Below are 24,225 nucleotides of genomic sequence, written 5' to 3'. Positions count from 1 at the left end.
AACTGCAAGCCATAGTCAAAGATTTTTCCCAAAGTAACTGAAGAGCCTCACAGACTTGCTGAGGAATTTAATATAGTCATTTAAACTTATCAACCTGTTTTTTCTGATCTCCATCAGCTAGTTTATATGCTTGTCAGTGAAGGCCAGCCTGGCATTTGATGAAAACCACTAATTGGGAATATCCTGAAAGGTCTCTACAATTACAACTGGGAGACAAGCCCACTAACTTATATGATCAGGCTTGAGCAATCACTAAGCAACCTCACTGGGCAATTCCTAGAGCTTTTCCAAAGCCTATTGATTAGAACACAATTCAGGCTTTCACACAAACATCTGATGAACTTGTTCATGAGATTGTTTTTAAAGAAAATTCTGGTCTTCCTTGAGATGTTGAATTCACCAGGTAGCTCTTAACATTCTGTTTTTTAATGGACTGAACTGGGACCTTTCCCTTCTAGGAAAAAGGACCAGAATGGAATGGGAAACTATGTCCATTCCAGATTTAGTTAATCTGGCAAACCAGCTCTCTAATACTCTAGATGAGCCACCTCCAAGGAAAACTGTCTAAATTCTTTTTTTTTTTTTTTTTTTTTGCGGTACGCAAGCCTCTCACTGTTGTGGCCTCTCCCGTTGCGGAGCACAGGCTCCGGACGTGCAGGCTCAGTGGCCATGGCTCATGGGCCCAGCCGCTCTGAGGCATGTGAGATCTTCCTGGACTGGGGCACGAACCCGTGTCCCCCGCACCGGCAGGCGGACTCTCAACCACTGCGCCACCAGGGAAGCCCTAAATTCTTAATCGTCAACTCCGACAAATGAAGGGTCCTAAATGAAACCTAAACTCTCCTAAACATTTTCTCCTTAGTTCCTCCACCTCTACCCATTTATTAGGCTGAGAGTTCTTAGAGAAGTATCATGTCCGAATTTCTTTCTCCCAAAAGGGGGAAATAATTCTAGAATTTGACAATAGCCATAAAGTAACAAACAATGTGAATTAAATGACACTTTGACATCTTTTATTTGTTCTGTTTTTTACAGTACTAGAGCTGATTCTGGAAACACTGATTATTTGTCCCTCTTGAATCAGCCACTACATTCCTTACGGGCAAAATTTCCAACTGATTGGCAAAATTCACAGCGTACCTCCCATCTAGCTTCAAATAGATACCTCAAAACCTCTTCTCAGAATTAATCAATCACCTATAAATAAAGAAGCCCTTCAAGGCATAACGCCCATAATGGAACATTATAAGTCTCAAGGCCTCATTATCCCTTGTACTAGCTCCTGTAACTCTTCCATTTTACTGGTGAGAAGACCTAAGGGTCGAGAGTGGAGGTTTGTCTGGCAATAAATAACATTGTTATTCCCTGACACCCTGTTGTTCCTAATCTTCATAGTTTACTAACATCCATTCCCACTGGAAGCTAATTCTTGACTGTAATTGATTTATGCAGTGAATTCTTTAGTATTCCAGTTGATGAAGCTAGCCAATGCCTTTTTGCCTTCATTTGGGAAGAAAAACAACTCACCTGGACAGTAATGCATCAGGGTTTTCTGAGAATGCTTATTTGTCACAAATCCTAAAGGCTGGTCTGGGTGATATAAAGTTCCCTAGAGTTTCTACTTTGTTGCAATGTGTAAATAATTTGCTTCTTTGGTCTCCTTCTCAAGCCTCCTCACAGGAAGACAACATCCACTTGCTAAAGCTTTTAGTCTTAAAGGGGCATAAGGCTGACAAAGAAAAAAACTGGAGTTTGCCCAAACCCAGGTTCAATACTTAGGGCATCTGATACCAGAACAAGGGCTACACCTAGATCACAATAGATTTCATGGCATCCTAAGCTTCCCCAAACCCAAAACTAAGCACAAACTGTGAGGTTTTCTCCAGTTTGTTGGTTATTGCCCAAATTGGATTCAAATTTCTCTCTTATGGCCAAGCCTCTGTAAGTTTTACTCAACAATAAAAACCCAGGACCCAGTTTTATGGGAAAAGTGAGACCACATAGACTTCAAGGCCTTAAAGATGAGTTTGATGAATCCAACTGCCCTTGGCCATCCCAATGATCAGATTCCCTTTTATCTATTTGCATATAAAAAGGAAGGGAATGCCCTTAGGGTGCTCATTCAAAAACCTGGGGACAACCATTGACCCATAAGGTATTATAGCTAGCGACTGGACCCTGTGACATGGGGATAACCTCTTTGCCATAGAGCCACTATGGTCCAAACCGCTTTTGAATATGGCTACAGAGAAAATCGTTGTGAGATCCCCTTTAACCATTTTTGTACCTCATGAGTAGAAGCTCTCCTGAATGCCCATCACACACAAATTTCTCAGCCAGACGCCTCACCTCCTATGAAGGCCTTTTATTAACCGCTCCTCACATAGCTCTATTACACTGTGATAACTTTAACCCAGCTACTCTTCTATCCTCTGTCACAGATGAAGTCTCTTACAACAGCTTAACTGACTCCTTGTGAGACTTTATAGGAAATTCCCTTTGGATAACAGTGACTTCTCATGTTTCACTGATGGCTCTTACTTAAAAGGTAACATAGGCAGAACACTCTATGACATAAATCACAACAAGATCCTTTTTGACCCACCTACTAGAGAAATGGAAATAAAAACAAAAATAAACAAATGGGACCTAATGAAACTTCAAAGCTTTTGCACAACAAAGGAAACCATAAACAAGACCAAAAGACAACCCTCAGAATGGGAGAAAATATTTGCAAATGAAGCAACTGACAAAGATTAATCTCTAAAATTTACAAGCAGCTCATGCAGCCCAATAACAAAAAAACAAACAACCCAATCCAAAAATGGGCAGAAAACCTAAATAGACATTTCTCCAAAGAAGATATACAGACTGCCAACAAACACATGAAAGAATGTTCAACATCATTAATCATTAGAGAAATGCAAATCAAAACTACAATTAGATATCATCTCACACCGGTCAGAATGGCCATCATCAAAAAATCTAGAAACAATAAATGCTGGAGAGGGTGTGGAGAAAAGGGAACACTCTTACACTGCTGGTGGGAATGTGAATTGGTACAGCGCTATGGAGAACAGTATGGAGGTTCCTTAAAAATCTACAAATAGAATTACCATATGACCCAGCAATCCCACTACTGGGCATATACCCTGAGAAAACCATAATTCAAAAAGAGTCATGTACCACAATGTTCATTGCAGCTCTATTTACAATAGCCAGGAGATGGAAACAACTTAAGTGTCCATCAACAGATGAATGGATAAAGAAGATGTGACACATATGTACAATGGAATATTACTCAGCCATAAAAAGAAACGAAATTGAGCTATTTGTAATGAGGTGGGTGGACCTAGAGTCTGTCATACAGAGTGAAGTAAGTCAGAAAGAGAAAGACAAATACCGTATGCTAACACATATTATGGAATTTAAGGAAAAAAAATTGTCATGAAGAACCTAGGTGTAAGACAGGAATAAAGACACAGACCTACTAGAGCATGGACTTGAGGATATGGGGAGGGGGAAGTGTAAGTTGTGACAAAGCGAGAGAGTGGCATGGACATATATACACTAGCAAATGTAAAATAGATAGCTAGTGGGAAGCAGCCACATAGCATAGGGAGATCAGCTCAGTGCTTTGTGACCACCTAGAGGGGTGGGATAGGGATGGTGGGAGGGAGGGAGACGCAAGAGGGAAGAGATATGGGAACATATGTATATGTATAACTGATTCACTTTGTTATAAAGCAGAAACTAACACAACATCGTAAAGCAATTATACTCCAATAAAGATGTAAATAAATAAACAAATAAATAAATAAATAAAAGGTAACAATTGGTGTGCTATTACAACTCCTTTGGATGTTGATGAGGCAACATCTTTCCCTTTGGCTACTTTTGCCCAACAGGCTGAATTATATTCTCTTACACGGGGGATTGTACTTTAGCCAAGGACAAAAATGCCAATATTTATACTGATAGTAGATATGCTTTTGGAGTAGCTCATTATTTTGAAATGCTGTGGAAGCAGCTTGGCTTCCTTGTTTGCAGTGGAAATAAACTTTAAAATATCCCCCACAAAAAATGGCCCTTATGTTCAGGAATCACTGAATGCAATACCTTTACTGCCTCTTTAGCTATTATTAAGATTCTGGGGCATAGTTCTAAACTTTACTCTTTAGAAGCTAAGTGAAATTACCTTTTTGATATTTCCATTGGGAATGTTGCCCTTAAAGGGACCAACAGCATCTTAACCACTGTCATTGTCCAAAGGGATCTTTACCCAAACAATAACTTAGAAAAATTGTCTAGAGAAGCCTAAAAATTGGCCAGAGAAAAAGAAAAACAAGTTTGGAGATTCAACAACTATTGATTGCTAAAAAGAGAAAGATCTGTTTTAGACCAAATAACAACCGAATCCTACAGGACACTCTAAAATTCCCACCCCTCACCACTGTACATGCATTAAACCATTGATCTACTGACAAAATGATAGCCTTCATGAATCAATATTAGTGGGGAAACATTAACAAGGCCACAAAAAGTAGCTACCTCACTTGTCTCACTTGTCCAAAATACAACCCAGTGAAGCCTGTTCATACCCTCCCAGACATTTTAAACTGCCTAATGGACTATTTGAGCTCTGGCAAATGGATTTCATACAACATCCTCCATCTCGTGGTATAAATATGTTTTAGTCATGGCCTGTATGTTTTCACAATGGACTAAAGCTTTCCCTTGCAGACAGTCTACTGCCTCTCCTATGGCTGAAGTCCTTTTGGAAAAGATTATCCCTACCTGGGGAACTCCTCTCAAACATCTTAGTGATTGAGGAACCCATTTTGCTGGCCAGTAACTTCGACAAGTCTGTGCTGTTTGGCTGGTTTTACAACAGTTTCACTGTGCTTACCACCCTCAATCCTCTGTTTTAGTCAAAAGCACCAATAGCATTATTAAGACTCACTTGGCAAAATTTGTAGAGGCCTTCCAAATACCTTGGCCAAAAGGGTTTCCCTTGGTCCTTCTAAATCTCAAATCCATCCCTTTTGGAACTCATAAATTCTCACCCTTTGAGACAATCACAGGACACATTTGCACTTGGTTGCTGCATCTTTTGAACTACAAGTGATAAAAGGAGACATACTCCAATATTGCAAAGGCCTAATTTCTTCCATTAAAAATAACCATCTTTTGGTAGAGCAATCTTTTCACAGTGCACTCTTGGGAGATGAAGACCTTAAGCATCACATCTTACAACCTGGAGACTTTGTCTATTGGCAAAGCCACCTCCAGAAGAACTCTCTTTAACCTCCCTGGAGAGGCCCCTATCAGATATAACCCTCGTGCCACCAAACTGCAAGGTACAAACTCTTGGATTCACATGACACACCTAAAGAAAGCACCAAACCCTGACTGGACCTGTTGACCTGAAAGTAAAGAATTCACAAAATTGAAGAAAATGGCATCTGATGAGACAACTTTCCCAAGATATTCAGACCAGGACTGTTGGAACTTTGTCACCAAACCTTTGATTATAACATAAGGCTTCAGATGACCAGCAATGTCTATGATCTTCATAACATATGGACTTTAGATAAACAGTGCCTGCGAGTTCTCCCTCCTACTCCTTTTTGTACTGGAATGTGACCATGATAGGTTTCCAGTTTGTACACTTTCCCTCCAACATGAGAGACACTACACACAGGAAAGGTCCTTCCTGGTATTGAGGGACAAACAGCCACTGAAACTAGAAAACCTGATTCTTGATCAGTGATGCTTTCAGAGAAAGAGCTTGATCAAAAGGGAAAAATGTAAAAAAAAAATTAGTAAACAGAAACCTCAGTTAGATAGAGTTGAGGGACCAGAAAGTGGAGCTCTCATGCCCTGTAATGATAGTGAAACTGAGCAGGCTGTGTAAGGCCCTAACTCTCTGTGTCCCTGATTATTTTTTATTTATTTATTTGGTCCTGCAGCATGGCATGTGGGATGTGGAATCTTAGTTTCCTGATGAGGGATTGAACCCATGCCCCCTGCAGTGGAAGTGTGAAGCCTTAACTGGACCGCCAGGGAACTCTCTCTCCCTACTTATTTTTGATTGGGAAATGAAGCTATGTAAATATACTGTGACTTCCTAGGCCCTCCATATGGAACAAAGAACAGGCCCTAGCAGGTAAGTTTGGGGGTAAAGAATGGAGAAACAAAGATAGGACAGTCAGCCAGAAAAGTAGCCATAACTTAATAAATCAGTCACAAAGGTAAAGATAAGTCTGATGCACATTCATAAGTTGCTTTGAGGAAGTTGACTGCATGCTGATCACAAGCATGTAGCCCACAGACCAGTTGAAACCAGAAAGTTGATGACGTTGACTCCTGAAATACTACCTTGTTACCTCACCAACAACCAATCAGAAAGATGTCCACAAGTTGATCAAGCTTCCTGTGACCCCATCCCTCACATTGCTTTTGAAAACCCTTCCCTGAAAGCCATTAGGAGTTCAGGTCTTTTGAGCATGAGTTGCCAGTTCTCCTTGCTTGGCACCTGTAATAAATGCTATATTTCCTTCACCACAGCCCACTGTCAACCCACTGTCAGTAGATTGGCTTTGCTGCCCGTCAGGCGAGCAGGCCCAAGTTTGGTTCAGTAACAATAGCAAAGCTCAAAAGGAAGAAGAAAGACTCCTCTTCTTTCCTGGCAAGGACTCAGCCAATGAAAAGCCATGGAATCTTTGTTTACTATAGCCCTCCCAACTTCCTTTTCTCCTGTACAAAAATGTTCTCCTTCCCTTTCCGTGAAGGGACCTGCACATGGCTTGCCAGGGTTGCAGACCATGAATTGCATTTCTCTGCTGATTGCAAATAAACCCATCTTTGCTGGAGAAATATCTGGTAGTCTATTTGTTTTAGGACAACTCAGGTAAGGTTCTCTGCCAAATTGGTAACCCAGTTTCCAAGGGCTGAGACAAGTTACTGAAGTCAGTTCATTCTTATGCACAGCAAAATCACTGGGTAGTACTGAAATTAGAGCAATAGAAGGTACAAGTGACTATACTGAATCTGTATGAATAGTGAGACATGATATCAAGGTTGCTTTGTAAAATTCTCCTTAATCCTAACTTACTAACTCTGTCTCCTAGATCCATATACTGTTAGAGCTAGAAGGCTTCTTATAGTCATATAATCTAATGCCCTCATTAAACAGATGGAAGAAAAAACTGAGGCCCAGCAATGGAAGGGACTGGATCATTGAATTATTTTGATTCTAGATAGAGGGAAGGGAGATACCTACAGAGCATGCAGTCAAGCTCTACACTAAGATTTTGGGGCTACTTATTAATATTATTCTCCTTGCTTTCCTAATACAAGGAGTGAGGCACAGAGAAGTTTCAGTCCCCTTGATAAACTCCCCAAATCAAGGACTCTGAAGAGATCCCATCACTGCATTCTTTATTTTTAATAAATAAATAAATAAATAAATTTTATTTTTGGCTGCGTTGGGTCTTTGTTGGTGCACGTGGGGTTTTCTCTAGTTGCGGCGAGCGGGGGCTACTCTTTGTTGCAGTGTGCGGACTTCTCATTGCAGTGGCTTCTCTTGTTGCAGAGCACGGGCTCTAGGTACGTGGGCTTCAACAGTTGTGGCTTACAGGCTCTAGAGCGCAGGCTTAGTAGTTATGGCGCATGGGCTTAGTTGCTCCATGGCATGTGGGATCTTCCTGGACCAGGGCTTGAACCCATGTCCCCTGCATCGGCAGGTGGATTCTTAACCACTGCACCACCAGGGAAGCCTCCCATCCCTGCATTCTGACATCAACCCCTTGAAGCTGCACCTCGTCATCCTGGGGTACAAGAACAGCCCCAGGCTGACCACAGCCAAATCTGGGCCGGTTGGCAGGAGTCACTTAGCTCTGTAGGGTTGAGTGAATAGACCTCAAAAATGAAACACCCTGGAGGAAGCCAGCTAAAGCCCAATTTCCCTGGGAAACACAAAAGGACCTAAGCCATTCTGCACGCAGTGTTTTTCACCTCTATTTGCATATAATGATCCACAGTTATCATGTGACCTTTGTTACCTAACAATGCATTGCTTTTATATCCATTATCTCAATTTAGCCCCATAGTGGACCTGAAATTTGCTTGAGGGAAGGATGAGGATTCGGCAGATGAGGCTGCTAAAACCCAGAGGGAGAAGGGAGTTTGTCAGTAGAATTTGTGGCAGATCCTAGACTAGAACTCTCAGATCCTACATGCCTTCCAGTTTCTGTGAATCAGGGGAAATCCTGTCCCTGTGGGACCCAGTGTCCCCATCATCTGTAAAATAAAGTGATTGGATCAGATGGTCAACAAGACCCCTGACCTACATCAATGCTCCCTGGCATTCAGGTTTTCCACTCCACTTTCCTTATTCCTTGGAACACAGTGCCTGTCTGGGCTGGTGTTTACCACCCCAATAAAAGATAGGAAACATCTCCAAGCAACTAGCAGAAGGCACAGGAAGCCTGCCAAGGAGAGCTAATCCAGAACAAACCACTGGGCGGCAAGAAGTCTCCCACTGGACTCAGAGAAACAATAACTGAGAGGAAAGAACTAGACAAAGGTAAGGAGGAAAGAGCCTCAGGAATTATCTGGTACAAATTCTCTGGGTCATATGGAGAAATTGAGGCCCAGAGAGGGGAAGGATCTGTCTCAAGGTCGCAAGCAAATTCAAGGGTATACATGACACTAGAAGACAGTTTCCTGACCTCAGACACTTCCATCAACTGCCTTAACCAGCTGCTGCTACAGTACTCTCTTAAGTTGTTTTTCTGGCTGAACCTTGTTTACAATTATTAATAATTTACCAAACTTTAATAATGACAACAGCTACCACTTTGTGGAAACCTACAATGTGTCGCAAATGGTGCTAGACTAGGTACTCTGGCCATACAACAACATCCCCCTTAGGTAGGGAGTGCTTTGTCCCATTTTAAAGATGAAAGGGAAAATCCCACTCAAGCCTTTGTGACTCCAAAGCCTGTGCTTTTAAAGAACCTACAAGGCATCTCCATGCCCAGTCCACACAGCCACCTAGTGCGGTGCTATACTCATCTGTGACCCTTTTCCTAGTGACTGGTAACATTGGACTTGCAGTCCCCAACTGCAATTATAAGCTAATGGAATCATTAGGTATGCTTGCTTGTTTGCTTGCTTGATTGTTGGTCTTAAAACCACTGCAATAAAATTTACTCCTAATAATATTACACCAATTTTTATATCCTTAAATCTTACCAAATATGATAAATATAGAAAGAGAATATCTGTAAACATATTAATGTTCTTCTGGAAAAAGCAGGCTTATTGCTTCTGTCCTGCTGGGACCCAAGTTCTCTCAAAGTAGGATGTGAGAGATGACAGGATAGATTGAGAACTATCAAGGTAGACCACCCCCATCACCACCACCAAGAAGAAGAATTTTAATTAACTACCCTTAAAAAATACTTCACCCTAAAATTATCTGGAGACACTATAGCATATCCCGTTATGAAGACATTCTTAAGTCTCAAAGCCAGATAGTCCCTCCTAGTACTTATCCTACATTCCTCTTACTACTTTTAGCACATTTCTTTTTGTCCATGAATGAGGGCATGGTGAGTACCTGCTTGTCATCATTCAAGTAAAATCCTCTGAATACTATAGACAGCTAGACAAAAGCACCAGACTTGGAGTCAAAAGTGAGATTTGAATCCAAATTCTGTCACTATCTGTATGAATCTGGATAAGTCATTCAACCTCTCTCAGCTTGTTTATTCACTGGTAAAATGAGGATAATCACTCCTTCCTCACAAGGTTACTTTAAGAATTAAATGAAAACAGTGTATGTGACAGCGCCCTGACAGTTGCTGGATATAAAGCTACCACTCAATGAATGCTGGGAGAAGAATGTTATTGGGCTGTCCTCTATCTAGATTCTTCAGGTCAAATAAAAGAATGTTGTTACCAGAAGGTGCCTAGAGATTTCCCAGACACCAAGAAAGCCCCCTCCCCTCCATAGGGAAACTGAGGTCCAACAAGATGAAAGGATTTGTCTCAAAGTCATATAGACAACGAGGTGCAGAACTGAGACACAAATCCAGGTCTCCTGACACTCAGTCCCAGAGGCTTTTCTTGATACCAGTCTCTGAAATCAGCTCCTGTTGGTGAGGGAGAAGAGGGTGGCAAAACCAGGGAAATGTCCCACACCTAAGGAAAATAGGAGACCATGGCTGTCTCAAGCATCATTAAATGTCCCTGGTCACTCTGCTGGCATTCCCAGAGTTTCGATTTTTGTTCAAGGCGGAACTGAGGTGTGACTGCAGGCATTCGGCCCAAGGAAGAGATAAACATTGCCTGAGGTTTTAGGATGAGTCAATTCCCAGACAGCTGATTGATGGGAGCATTCCTTCCGGGACATTCCTGATGGAAGGTGGGGTAATGAGGAGGGCATGGGAGTTTAGTTGACTTCTGGGGTCCTGAATGTTTCAAATGGTGATTTGGAAACGTCAGCTCCCACCTTACCTGAGTACCCAGGACTCCAGTACAGGTCTTGCTAGCTTCCCTCTCTGCATCTGTTGCTCTCATATCCAAGTCAGAATCCTAGGGCTTCCCTGCCTTCATGGATGCCTTGGGGCCCTTGTGGGCCTCCGGCACCTCCATATCATTGGGCTTCTCCATAACAGCTTTGGTGGTGACCTTCTTGGCACAGGTGCCCAGATTGGGAGACGGTCCAGCACTGTCATCTTCCTTAAGGAAGCTGACTACAGTCTCAATGTCTTCATTGAGCTTCTCTGAGGAAGAGTGCTCCCTGGTGAAGGTATGGCCGTAATGGCAGCTGCAGCCATTCTGTGGAGTCGGGTCACCCTGGAGCTCAAAGACAGGTGAGGTCGAGGTTGAGACCAAGGCAGCAACAGTGCAGGGACCTGTAAAGGCCTGGTCCAAAGTCTTCTTGCTCTCAATGCTCATTTCAAAGTTGCATGAGGCTTGTGAGGCCTTGTGGTGACGGTGCTGGTATCTCCCAATGACACTGCCCCACAGCACAGCCTCTGGGGGCTGGCAGGGCAAGTTAAGCTGGAAGGAGGCCCGGGGGGCAGCACGCTCCATGATGAGGCCTTCACTGCCACCACTGATGAAGTAGGCCTTGCTGTGGCGGCGGCCCATCTGCAGCTCTTCCTGGGAGAATGCACGCCACTTGAGGACCACCTTGGCCACGTTGCTGAAGAACTTGACAATACTACCAAAAGGCATGGCCTTGTCTCAACACAGGTTCCCAGGGTTCTCCTCATAGCCACTTTCCACTTTCCCTTCCAAGGTGGAGGTCTCGATGGCAGGCTCAAGCTCCTGGATTCTGGAGTCTCCAGTTGATGTGTATGGGGCCTCACAGTCTACAGGGAACATGCGTTTCAGGTAGTTCCTAGCCAACCTGCCCCTACCGGGCTGCTCAGGGGACTCTTCTTCACAGGGATCCTCTTCCACTTGGATGCCAAAGTCATCAAAGGCCAGAGCTTTCTGGTTCATCCTCTTGGGGGCATGCACCAGCCTTTGCACATCTGCAAGAAAGGGCTCCAGGCCTTCAGTGTATCCCGAGTAGGAGTAACAAAAAGGCTTCAGGGCCTCCTGGGCCTTCTTCATCTGGTAGACACCTGGAAACTCCTGGGGTTGCTGGGCCTTACTGCCCCTAGGAGTAGTATTCTAGGAGACCCCAGTCGAAGGCTTCAACCTCTTGAATGACTTCATTTGATCCATTAATGTGACTTTGGGCTTCAGCTCTGATGGTCTGGAAGTGTCTCCCAGTAACATCATGGACTGGGGTCCTTTCCTCTGACTGGAGGCCCCTTTTCTACGGTTCACAAAATTCCAGATCTTGTTGACTTTGATTTTCTTCTTGTTCTGACCATTTTCTTCCCTGGGACTCAAGTCACATTGGTCACACTGCTCAGACTTCTCCAGCCCCACTTCCCCAGCCAGGCCTTCTACTTCAGGGTGGCCTGGGAAGACCTGAGCCAGGTAACCACTGGGCACCAGCTCAGAGAGGAAGGTAGTCCGATAGCTGCTGAGAGTCTCCATGGTCACAGCAGGAGATGGGGCCACAAAGGCATAGAGGACTGGCCAGTTATTTCCAGCTGAAGCGGAGAAAAAGGGAGAGGGAGAGGGAGAGGAAGAGAGAGAGAGAGAGAGAGAGAGAGAGAGAGCAAGATTAGGCAAAGCCACAAGCAGGTTTTTTTTTTTACAGATTTGTCACAATCAAATACATAAAATATACTTTGCCACCGCTGGGCCACCAAATATTTAGAACCTTTACAAAGCAAAAATGCATTAATTTGTACCCCACTAGTTTAGGATCTGGATTAGGGAAGATCACAGTTTATCCTGGGTACCAAAAAAAGCTTTGATTCTTACTTAAATGCAAATATACTTGAGTAGGACATAACTTAAAGCTATTATTATCAGATCTTGATAACTGAGTAAATATATTTAAAAAAGCCAAAAATTAAAAAAAAACTGAAAGGTACTTCAAAGGCCATCACTTTGAGCCTCTCATTTTACAGAGAGGCTCTAGACATGCAGAGAAAATACTTATCTTGCCTAAGCTACAAAACCAAGGGAGCAGCAGGTAGAGATTCAGACCATGCTTCCCTCTCTCATTTGCTCATCCATTCACTCAGGAAACCAGCAGGTAGTGAGTTCATCAGCCAAACACCCACTCACCACTCATCCTTCTGCTAAGTGCTGGATACCACTAAGATGATGGACACATACAGTTAGTCCTCTGAGCTCACAGGCTACTGGGAGAGGCTGATAGACATAAACAATTACAATACAGCCTGATAAGTGCTCTAGTAGAGATATGTACAAGGGCAGCAAAAGCTTAGACGGAAGGAGGGAGGGGACAGTAGAAGGGGTGGGGGCTGGGAAGAGGCAAAAAAGAGGTTAGGACCCCCAAGAATGCTTCCTAGAACAGTTGGGACTAGAACTAGAAGCTCAATCATGACGCGGTCTTTCTGCATTCAGTGCTTTTTGTCCCTCTGCCCTGCACAACCTAGAGCAGGATTTGCTGAGAGGGAGAGAGGTAAGAACGCAGGTTAATATTCAGAGGCTGAAGGGAAAGGAAGGGAAGAGAGGAGAAAGTGAGCAGAGCCCAGAGCCCTAAAGACAGTTTCTGCCTTTTTGGTGGTTTTGCCAGGGGTCAGGTTACTAGCTCAGGGTCTGTTTGTTCCTCTTTCTCTGGTCTGGTCTTCAGGATTAACTTCACGTGACCTGGATCATGCCTTTAACCTGTGTCCTTCCTATACTACGTGCACAGCCTGTACAGAATCTGTTTGACTCAGAAAATGTTCATTTGATCAGAAAGATTATCTATTTTGGGAAAAAGAGACCAAAAGGAGGAAGAGACTTGACTTAGGTCACACACCAAGCCAGTGGCAGGCCAAAAATAGAAGCCTAGTCCTCCTGCCTCCCAGACCAGGAAATGCCCTTACCTCTGTCCAACACTTCTACACTCATCCATGAATTCTGTTTCTCTAACTAAGCTATCTGTACAACTAAGGATGATAATAATAGCTAACATTTATGAGGTGCTACATTAAATTCTTCTTTATTTACTTAGATCTCACAACAACCCTATGAGGTGGGTATTATTGTCAACCACATTTTAAAGATAGTTCAACTGAGGTGCAGAAAGGTTAAGTGATTTACCTAGTTCTCCATAGCCACTACTAATAGATTTGGGATTTGAATTCAGGCAGTGTGACACCAGAGGCCATACCCTTAACCATTATACTATAGAACAGGGCTTTGCACACAGAGGATGATGGTTCATATACAAGTTTGCCTGCCTGCCTGCCTGCCTCCTGATTTCCTTTGGCAGCATCAGAACAGAATAAGCTTCTTAAAAGGCATCTGGATACATGGCTCAGAGAGGGGCAAGTTTGGGGAGGGCAGTTGGTGGGAGATGACCACTACATCTGATAACCCTCCTACAGAAAGCCTTCACAAATTAGGCAGGTGAACTCAGGACTCTCACTTTCCCCATTTTTCCATCTAGCCATAGCCCTTCCCCTTGGGATTTGCTCCAAGTGCATCCCAAAAGAGAATATGCCCAGAAAAGACTCAGTCTTAGCCTTTAAGTATAACTAAAATCAAAGGGAACTTTGAGATTCCCTAGTCCACCCACCCACCATTTCACAGGGTGAAACTGAGGCACAGAAACTTCAAGTGAATATATTCATTGCAGCACTATTTATAATTGCAGGACATGGAAGCAACTTAAATGTCCATCAACAGAGGAATGGATAAAGAAGCTGTGGTACATATATACAATGGAATATTACTCAGCCATAAAAAGAATGAAATAATGCCATTTGCAGCGACACGGATGGACCAAGAGATTGTCATACTGAGTGAAGTAAGTTAGACAAAGACAAATATATGATATCACTTATATGTGTAATCTAAAAAAATGGTACAAATGAACTTATTTACAAAACAGAAATAGAGTCACAGATGTAGAAAACAAACTTATGGTTGCCAAGGGGGAAATGGGGGGTAGGGATAAATTGGGAGATTGGTATTGACATATACACACTACTATATATATAATAGATAACTAATAAGGACCTACTGTATAGCACAGAGAACTCTACTCAATACTCTGTAATGACCCATATGGGAAAAGAATCTAAAAAAGAGTGGATATATGTATATGAATAATACAACTGATACACTATGCTGTACAGCAGAAGCTAACACAACATTGTAAACCAACTATGCTCCAATAAAAATTAATTTAATTAAAAAAAAAAGAAAAGCATGCTAGGTACACATTACATACATATGCACCAACCACGGCTGCAGAGCTGGAAGGGATATTGGAAACCATTTAGCTGGGCCCCTCAGGCTGCAGCAGAGTAACTGAAAATGACAAAGGCCAGGGACCTACACCCAGCACATAAGTAGTGAATGAAAGAGTAGGGTCAGGCTTCCCAGAATGCAGGCCAGGCCACTGTGCCTCTCTGCTTCTTTCATTGATCTAGTGTTTGGAGGAAATGCACTGACAAAAGCGAAGGCTACAGAGCTGTATTCCCCTATGGGGTGGAGGAGGACTTAAGACTGGACACAAGAAAAATGTATTTTAAAACAACCCCATTTGTTCTGGGTATTATTTTATGAGTCTCAGGATATAATTAACAAAAAGGATATATGAGGTGAAACCTTTATCAATGGATTTGATAAGATTCATTGGACCAAAATGACTCTTACTAAGGCAGAAGTAGAGCCATCATCATAGCACACAACAACAGGAGCCTCCTTTATCACAAAGCAAACATGCTCCATTCATGCCATTATGGATCACTTACCCTGCATTTTGATTATCTATTTATGTGCTTGATTACCTCATAAAATCGGGAACTTTTCCAGGATAAATACTGGGTCTTGCTAACCTTGCTATCTTGGGTACTTACTAGGTGCCTGGCATACTGCTGGTGCTCAATAATGAGGATCTAAATCAGGCTGTCAGCAAACCAAGGCCCACCACCTGCTCTTGTAAATAAAGTATTGTTGGAATACAGTCACATTCATTCATTTACATATTTTCTATGGAGGATTTTGTGCTATGAGAGCAGAATGAATAGTTTCAATTGAGACTGTATGGCCCTTAAAAGCCTAAAATATTTAATATTGGACCCTTTACCAAGGAAGGTTGTTGACCCCTGCTGTAAGTAATATTTTATGTGTATAGTCTTCTATATAGTTCACTTTTACATTCCTCTGGAGTGGGTGTCTATGGCTCGATTTTCAGAGTCACAATGGGACTCAGGGGAGTGAACTGATTTATATCACTCAGAAGGATTCCACACATCTGGGTAAGATTTAGCAATAGAAACATTTTTTCATTTGCCTAGTCAAAGGCTCCTGGCCCCACAGGCAATGAGTAGCAGAGATAGGACAAGAACACTGGGCATCTGGTGTCAAGTCCAATGCCTACTCTCCTGCACCTGACTACTTCCTTAGAAGCCTTAATAGTATAATGAAAGATGATCCATCACTAATTCTTATGTAGGTGCCATTGAATGATACAAGAATTGCTTAGGTTTACAGTTACTTATTCCCAAGCTCATTTGTAATCTGAACACAGTTCTCCTAATATCAAGCAATCTTGTAATCAGCTTTCAGTGCCATATAAGTTTTGTGAGTGTTAAATGAGATAACGGCTAACATAATGAGAGTGATGATAACTAATGTCTTTAACACTTACACTGAATCAAGCACTGGGCTAAGCACTTTCTTTATATGTATCATCTCACCAGTCCTCATCACACAGCTAATAAGTGTTATGATACCCATTTTATTTTATTATTATTTTTTAAATAAACTTATTTATTTATTTATTTAGTTTTGGCTGCGTTGGATCTTTATTGCTGTGCACGGGCTTTCTCTACTTGCGGTGAGCGGGGGCCACTGTTCGTTGCAGTGCATGGGCTTCTCATTGCGGTGGCTTCTCTTGTTGCAGAGCACGGGCTCTAGGTGTGTGGGTTTCAGTAGTTGTGGCTCACAGGCTTTGCTGCTCCATGGCGTGTGGGATCTTCCCAGACCAGGGCATGAACCTGTCCCCTGCATTAGCAGGTGGATTCTTAACCACTGCACCACCAGGGAAGTCTCATGATCCCCAGTTTAAAGGCAGAAAAGAAGACTCAGAGTAGAGAGGTGGTTTGCCCAAGGTTACACTTAGAGTCAGGATTTGAACCAAGTCTGCTTGATGCCAGAGTCTGTGTTCTTTAATCATCACCCACTCTGCTCCTTTAAGTATAACACAGTGTCGGGCACATCATATCACTCAATTAGCAATTCCTAGGATTATGTTTTACATCAGCAGCTACCATTTATTGAATGCTTGCTATATAGCAGACATTGTACTATGCATTTTAAGTATTAACTAGTTGAACTTTCACAACCACACAGTGAGGTCAGTACTATTACTGTTTCCATTTTGAAATTGAGGAAGCTGTGGTGCAGGTTGACTAAGTAGCTAACAGATAGTTGGAACTACCAATGTACTTTGTACTCTAGGGGAGGGAGGGATTGAGATTCAGGCCTGGAAGAAACCTGTAAAACCGCCTAGTAGTTGATGTACCCCCTCCCCCGCCACCCGCCACTCCAGACAGAGTGGTATAAAGGAAAGTGAGTGGCCTTTGGGGTTAGTGAGACCTGAGAAAATAATGCCCACTTTACTCCAAATGGTTCTGATCAGGGATGAACTACCTTCTAGATGTTTCACTTTCTGTAGAAAGACAAATAGGGCAGTTCACTACATGGGGATTAGCCACAGATGTTTTAAAATCTCATTAATAAGAAGGAAATAATAGTGGTGTTGGATTTCTCCCTTGGGACTCAACTTAGACTGCTTTTGCTCAGGAGAAGGGAACAACAGATTCCTCTACTTCTTATATTTCATCTTAAATTTTTAGCATTACAGGCACAAGACAGGTTAGAACACAGCTCTGTCACTTCCTCACTGGGCATGACCTTGGGTATGTCATTTTCTCTTTCCAAGCCTCAGTTTCTACATCTGTAAAATGGGGAGAAAGGTATCCCCCTCATGAGGATGGTATAAAGATTCAAGCTGATAACACACCAAAAGTCCCCAGCTTAATGCCTTATATTCAAAAGATATCAGGATGGAAACTCCACCTCTCATAAACTGGAAGTGAATGGAGAACATGGACCATTTTCAGAAATGCTAACAACACTTTGATACACAATTTCTGAGGTATTTCCCTGGTAAATGGCATCTTCAGCAGCTCAATTATCTTATCTTAAGGAGAAGAGACAACTGGAGTCTGAAACCATGGGAACACAAACAGCCTGACCCCTCAGCCTGAAGAATGGCTAAAAACATAGACCTACTAGGAAAACCAGAGGAAATATGGCCAAAGGTCTCCAACAGACCTATCCCTAGAAGGGAGGCAAAATTAAATGTTTCTAGTTGCAGACGGCTGGATTGCCCGTCATTTTTCAAATTCACTTAATTTAAGCAAACAAACAAAAACCCCAAAACAGTTCACCTATTTCTGCCACTCACAACCCCCTACCTCTGGCAACCACCAATATGTTCCCTGTATATAGGGGAATACATATATATATATATATATATATATATATATATATATATATATTCTTCTATCATCAGTGTTTTCTTCTAGTATTTTTATGATTTCAGGTTTTACAGTCAAGTCTTTAATCCATTTTGAATTAATTTTTCTGTATGGCATAAGATACTGGTCCAGTTTCATTCTTTTGCATGTGACTGTCCGATTTCCCCAACATCATTTCTTGAAGAGACTGTCCTTTCCCCATTGTATACTCTTGGGTCCTTTGTCAAAAATTAATTGACCATATATGCATGAGTTTATTTGTGGGCTCTCTATTCTGTTCCATCGAACTATGTATCTGTTTTTATGCCAAACCATACTGTTTTAATTACTATATCTTTGTAATGCAGATTGAAATCAGGGAGTGTGATGTCTCCAGCCATTTTCTTCTTTCTCAAGAATCCTTTGACTATTCAGGATCTTTTACAGTTTCACACAAATTTTAGACTTTTTGTTCTATTTCTGTGAAATAGGACAATGGAATTTTTTATTGAAGTATAATTGATTTACAATGTTGTTTCAGGTGTACAGCAAAGTGATTCAGATATATATATATAATGTATATATATATATACACATATATATACATACATATATATATATATATATATATATATACACACACACACACACACATATATTCTGTTTCAGATTCTTTTCCCTTATAGGTTATCGCAAAATATTAAGTACAGCTCTCTGTGCTATACAGTAGATCCTTGTTTGTTTTCTATTTTATATATAGTAGTATGTATATGTTAATCCTAAATTCCTAATTTATTCCTCCTCCATTTCCCCTCTGGTAACCATAAGTTTGTTTTCTAAGTCTGTGGATCTATTTCTATTTTGTATGTAAGTTCATTTGTATCACTTCTTTTAGATTCCACATATAAGTAATATCATATGATATTTGTCTTTGGCCTAGCTCACTTAGTATGGTAATCTCTAAATCTATCCATCTTGCTGCAAATGGCATTGTTTCATTCTTTTTATAGCTGAATAATATTCCAGTGTGTATATATATATATATATATATATACCATCTCTTCTTTATCAATTTATCTGTAATGGAATTTTGATAAGGATTGCATTGAATCTGTATATTGCTTTGGATATTATGAACTTTTCCACACTATTATTTCTTTGAATTCACGAGCATGAAATATCTTTCCATTTATTTCTGTCTTCTTCATTTTTCTCATTAATATCTTATAGTTTTCAATATACAGAGCTCTCACTTCCTTGGTTAAATTTATCACTAGGTGTTTTATTCTTTTTGATACAACTGTAAATGGGATTGTTTTCTTAATTTCCCTTTTTGATAGTTCATTAGTAGTGTATGGAAACACACAAGATTTTTGCATATTGATATTATATTCTGCAACTTTACTGAATTCATTTTCTAACAGCTTTTTGATTACATCTTAGGGTTTTTTATATATAATATCATGTTACCTACAAATAGTGACAGTTTTACTTCTTCCTTTCCAATCTGGATTCCTTTTATTTCTTTTTCACGTCTAATTGCTCTGCTAGGGCTTTCAGTACTATATTAAATAAAAGTGGTGAGAGCAGGTATACTTGTTCCTTATCATAAAGAAAAGATTACAGCTTTTCCATATTAAGTATGACATTAGCTGTGGGCTTGTCAAATATGATAAATTATGTCACTGTCAAATTATGTTGAAGTACATTCCCTCTATATCTAGTTTGTTGAGAGTTTTTTCATAAATAGATGTTGAATTTTGTCAGATGCTTTTTCTGCATATACTGAGATGATCATAGGATTTTTATAATTAATTTTGTTAAGGTGGTATATCACATTGTCTTATTTGTGGATGTTGAAACATCATTGATGGAGAGGTCAGACAAGATGACAGGGTAGAAAGACTCTGAGCTCAATTCCTCTTATGAGCACACTAAAATCACAACAACCTGCAGAACAACTATTGGTTGAAAAGACCAGAACTTACCAGAAAAAGATCTTCTAGAATAAAAGACATAAAGAAGGACCCATCTTAAGATAAGTAGGAGGGGCAGACTCACGATATAATCAAGACTGATACCCTCAGGTAGGTCACCCACAAACTGGAGAATATTACAGAGGTTCTTGCTGAGGAGTGTGAGTTTCGATTCCCACACCAGGTTCCTCAGCCTGGAGTCCTGCACCAGGAAGGAACAAGATAAACCCCAGAACAAGAACTAAGTGAAGTTGAGATAGGTAATCTACCTGACAAGGAATTCAGGGTAATAACTGTAAAGGTGATTTAAAATCTAGGGAGAAGGATGATGCCTAGAGCAAGAAATTAGAACTTTTTTTAAACATCTTTAATGGAGTATAACTGCTTTACAGTGGTGTGCTAGTTTCTGCTTTATAACAAAATGAATCAGTTATACATATACATATATCCCCATATCTCTTCCCTCTTGTGCCTCCCTCCCTCCCACCCTCCCTATCCCAGGTGGTCACAAAGCACAGAGCTGATCTCCCTGTGCTATGCAGCTGCTTCCCACTAGCTATCTATTTTACATTTGGTAGTTTATACATGTCCATGCCACTCTCTCACTATGTCCCATCTTACACTTCACCCTCTCCATATCCTCAAGTCCATTCTCTAGTAAGTCTGTAACTTTATTCCCGTTTTGCCCCTAGGTGCTTCATGAATTTTTTCATTTGTTTTTTACACTCCATATATATGTGTTAGCATATGGTACTTGTTTATCTCTTTCTGACTTACTTCATTCTGTATGACAGACTCTAGGTCCATCCACATCACTACAAATAACTCAATCTCGTTTCTTTTTATGGCCAAGTTATAGTCCATTGTATATATGTGCTACATCTTCTTTATCCATTCATCTGTTGATGAACACTTAGGTTGCTTCCATGTCCTGGCTATTGTAAATAGAGCTGTAATGAACATTGTGGTGCATGACTCTTTTTGAATTATGGTTTTCTCAGTGTATATGCCCAGTAGTTGGATTGCTGGGTCATATGGTAGTTCTATTTTTAGATTTTTAAGGAACCTCCATAATGTTCTCCATAGTGGCTGTATCAATTTACATTTCTGCCAAGAGTGCAAGAGGGTTCCCTTTTCTACACACCCTCTCATTTTGTATGGAAACACAAAAGACCCCAAATAGCCAAAGCAATCTTGAGAAAGAAAAACGGAGCTGTAGGAATCAGGCTCCCAGACTTCCGACTATACTACAAAGCTACAGTAATCAAGACAGTATGGTACTGGCACAGAAACAGAAATTTAGATCAATGGAACAGGATAGAAAGCCCAGAGATAAACCCAAGCACATACCGCCATCTTATCTTTGAGAAAGGAGGCAAGAATATACAGTGGAGATAAGGCAGCCTCTTCAATAAGTGGTGCTGGGAAAACTGGACAGCTGCATGTAAAAGAATGAAAATAGGACACTCTGTAACACCATACACAAAAATAAACTCAAAATGGATTAAAGACCTAAATATAAGGCCAGACACCATCAAACTCTTAGAGGAAAACATAGGCAGAACACTCTCTGACATAAATCACAGCAAGATCCTTTTTTGACCCACCTCATAGAGAAATGGAAATAAAAACAAAATTATAAAATGGGACCTAATGAAACTTCAAAGCTTTTGCACACCCAAGGAAACCATAAACAAAACGAAAAGACAACCCTCAGAATGGGAGAAAATATTTTCAAATGAAGCAACTAATAAAGGATTGATCTCCAAAACATACAGGCAGCTCATCAGCTCCATATAAAAAAACAAACAACCCAATCAAAAGACAGGCAGAAGACCTAAATAGACATTTCTCCAAAGAAGATACAGATTGCCAATAACCACCTGAAAGAATGCTCAACATCATTAATCATTAGGGAAATGCAAATCAAAATTACAATGAGATATCATCTCACACCAGTCAGAATGGCCATGACCAAAAAAATCTAGAAAAAATAAATGCTGGAGAGGGTCCGGAGAAAAGGAAACCCTCTTGCACTGTTGGTGGGAATGTAAATTGATACAGCCACTATGGTGAACAGTATGGAGGTTCCTTAAAAAACTAAAAATAGAACTACCATATGACCCAACAATCCCACTCCCTGGCATATACCCTGAGAAAACCCTGATTCAAGAAAGTCATGTACCAAAATGTTCATTGCAGCTCTATTTACAATAACCAGGACATGGAAGCAACCTAAGTGTTCACTGACAGATGAATGGATAAAGAAGATGTGGAACATATATACAATGGAATATTACTCAGCCATAAAAAGGAACAAAACTGAGTTATTTGCAGTGAGGTAGATTGACCTAGACACTGTCATACAGAGTGAAGTAAATCAGAAAGAGAAAAACAAATACCGTATGCTAACACATATATATATGGAACTTAAAAGAAAAAAATGCAAATGGTCAGAAGAACCTAGAGGCAAGACGGGAATAAAGATGCAGACCTACTATAGAATTGACTTGAGGATATGGGGAGGGGGAAAGGTAAGTTGGGACAAAGTGAGAGAGTGGCATGGACATATATACACTACCAAATGTAAAATAGACAGCTAGTGGGAAGCACCCACATAGCACAGAGAGATAAGCTCGGTGCTTTGTGACCACCTAGGGGCATGGGATAGGGAGGGTGGGAGGGAGGGAAGTGCAAGAGGGAAGAGATATTGGGACATATGTATGTGTATAACTGATTCACTTTGTTATAAAGCAGAAACTGTCACACCATTGTAACTCAATTATACTGCAATAAAGTTGTTAAAAATAATATATATATATATATGAATAACTGAGTCACTTTGCTATACACCTGAAACTAACACAAAATTTTTACTCAATTATGCTCCAATGTAAAATAAAAATAAAAAAACATATTCGAGAACACACTGTTCTTATTAACAAGGCCTGCCCTTGAGAGAAACTAGTTGACCAGAGCCTAACTCTCATGGGAGAAGGGAAATACCAAACTCAAGCTTACTCTATCCAGCATCTCCCATTGAAGGAGTGTGGCTGCAGGAAATTGAGAAACACTTGTGACATTCACAGTCCAGAGGCATAGGCTCACTAAATCAGTCAAACCAATTCACAGAATGCTTCCCCTCCCACCTTACCACCACATTACTAAAGGTCTGTTTAGAGCAGTTTCTTTTACCTGGGATATCATATCCAGCTATCAAGAAAAAAGTACAAGGTATACTAACAGGCAAAAACACAGTTTGAAATGATAGAGCAAATATCACAATCAGACATCCAGTGATGTTGGAATTATGATCTAAGGGCTATAATGGGTAAAGTAGACTGTACACAAGAACAAATTAGCAGTATAAGCAGAGAGAAATCATACTGCAAAAGAAAAAAGAGCAAAAAGGAATTCTAGAGATCAAAAACCTTGTACAAGTGATGAAGAATGCCTTTAATGGGAATAAGGCACCTATTACTAATAAATGTAGACTGGACATGACCGAAGAAAGAGTTTCTGACTTTGAGATTATATAAATAGAAACCACTAAAACTGAAAAGCAAAGAGAACAAAGACTTAAAAAACAGAATTGAATGTCTAAGGACTGTGGGACAACTACAGAAGTTTTAACATAGTTGTGAATATCAGAAGGACAAGAAAAAGAGAAAAGAAGAGAAATATTTGAAACAATAGTAATTTAGAATTTCCCCACAGTAATAGCAAACACCACATCACAGATAGACAAAGCTCAGTGACCACCAAGCAGGATAAATACCAAAAAAAAGAAAAGAAAAGAAAAATAAGTAACACTCAGGCATAGCACTCTCAAACTGCAGAATGTTAAAGAGGAAGAAAAAGTCCTAAAAGATTTCAGAGTGGGAGAGTAGAAGCACCTTCCCTAGAGAGGGACAAAGTTAAGAATTACATCTGAATTTTCCTCAGAAACCATGCAAGCAAGAACAGATTGGAGGTAAATACTTATTGAGATAAAAAAAAAATCACCAACCAGCTTCCCTGGTGGTGCGGTGGTTGAGAGTCTGCCTGCCGATGCAGGGGACATGGGTTCGTGCCCTGGTCCGGGAGGATCCCACATGATGTGGAGCGGCTGT

This window comes from Mesoplodon bidens, assembly GCF_964165515.1.
Source record: "Mesoplodon bidens genome assembly, chromosome: X".
NCBI lineage: Eukaryota > Metazoa > Chordata > Mammalia > Artiodactyla > Ziphiidae > Mesoplodon > Mesoplodon bidens.
The sequence above is the reverse complement of the archived record's forward strand: the minus strand, read 5'-3'. Positions refer to the sequence as shown.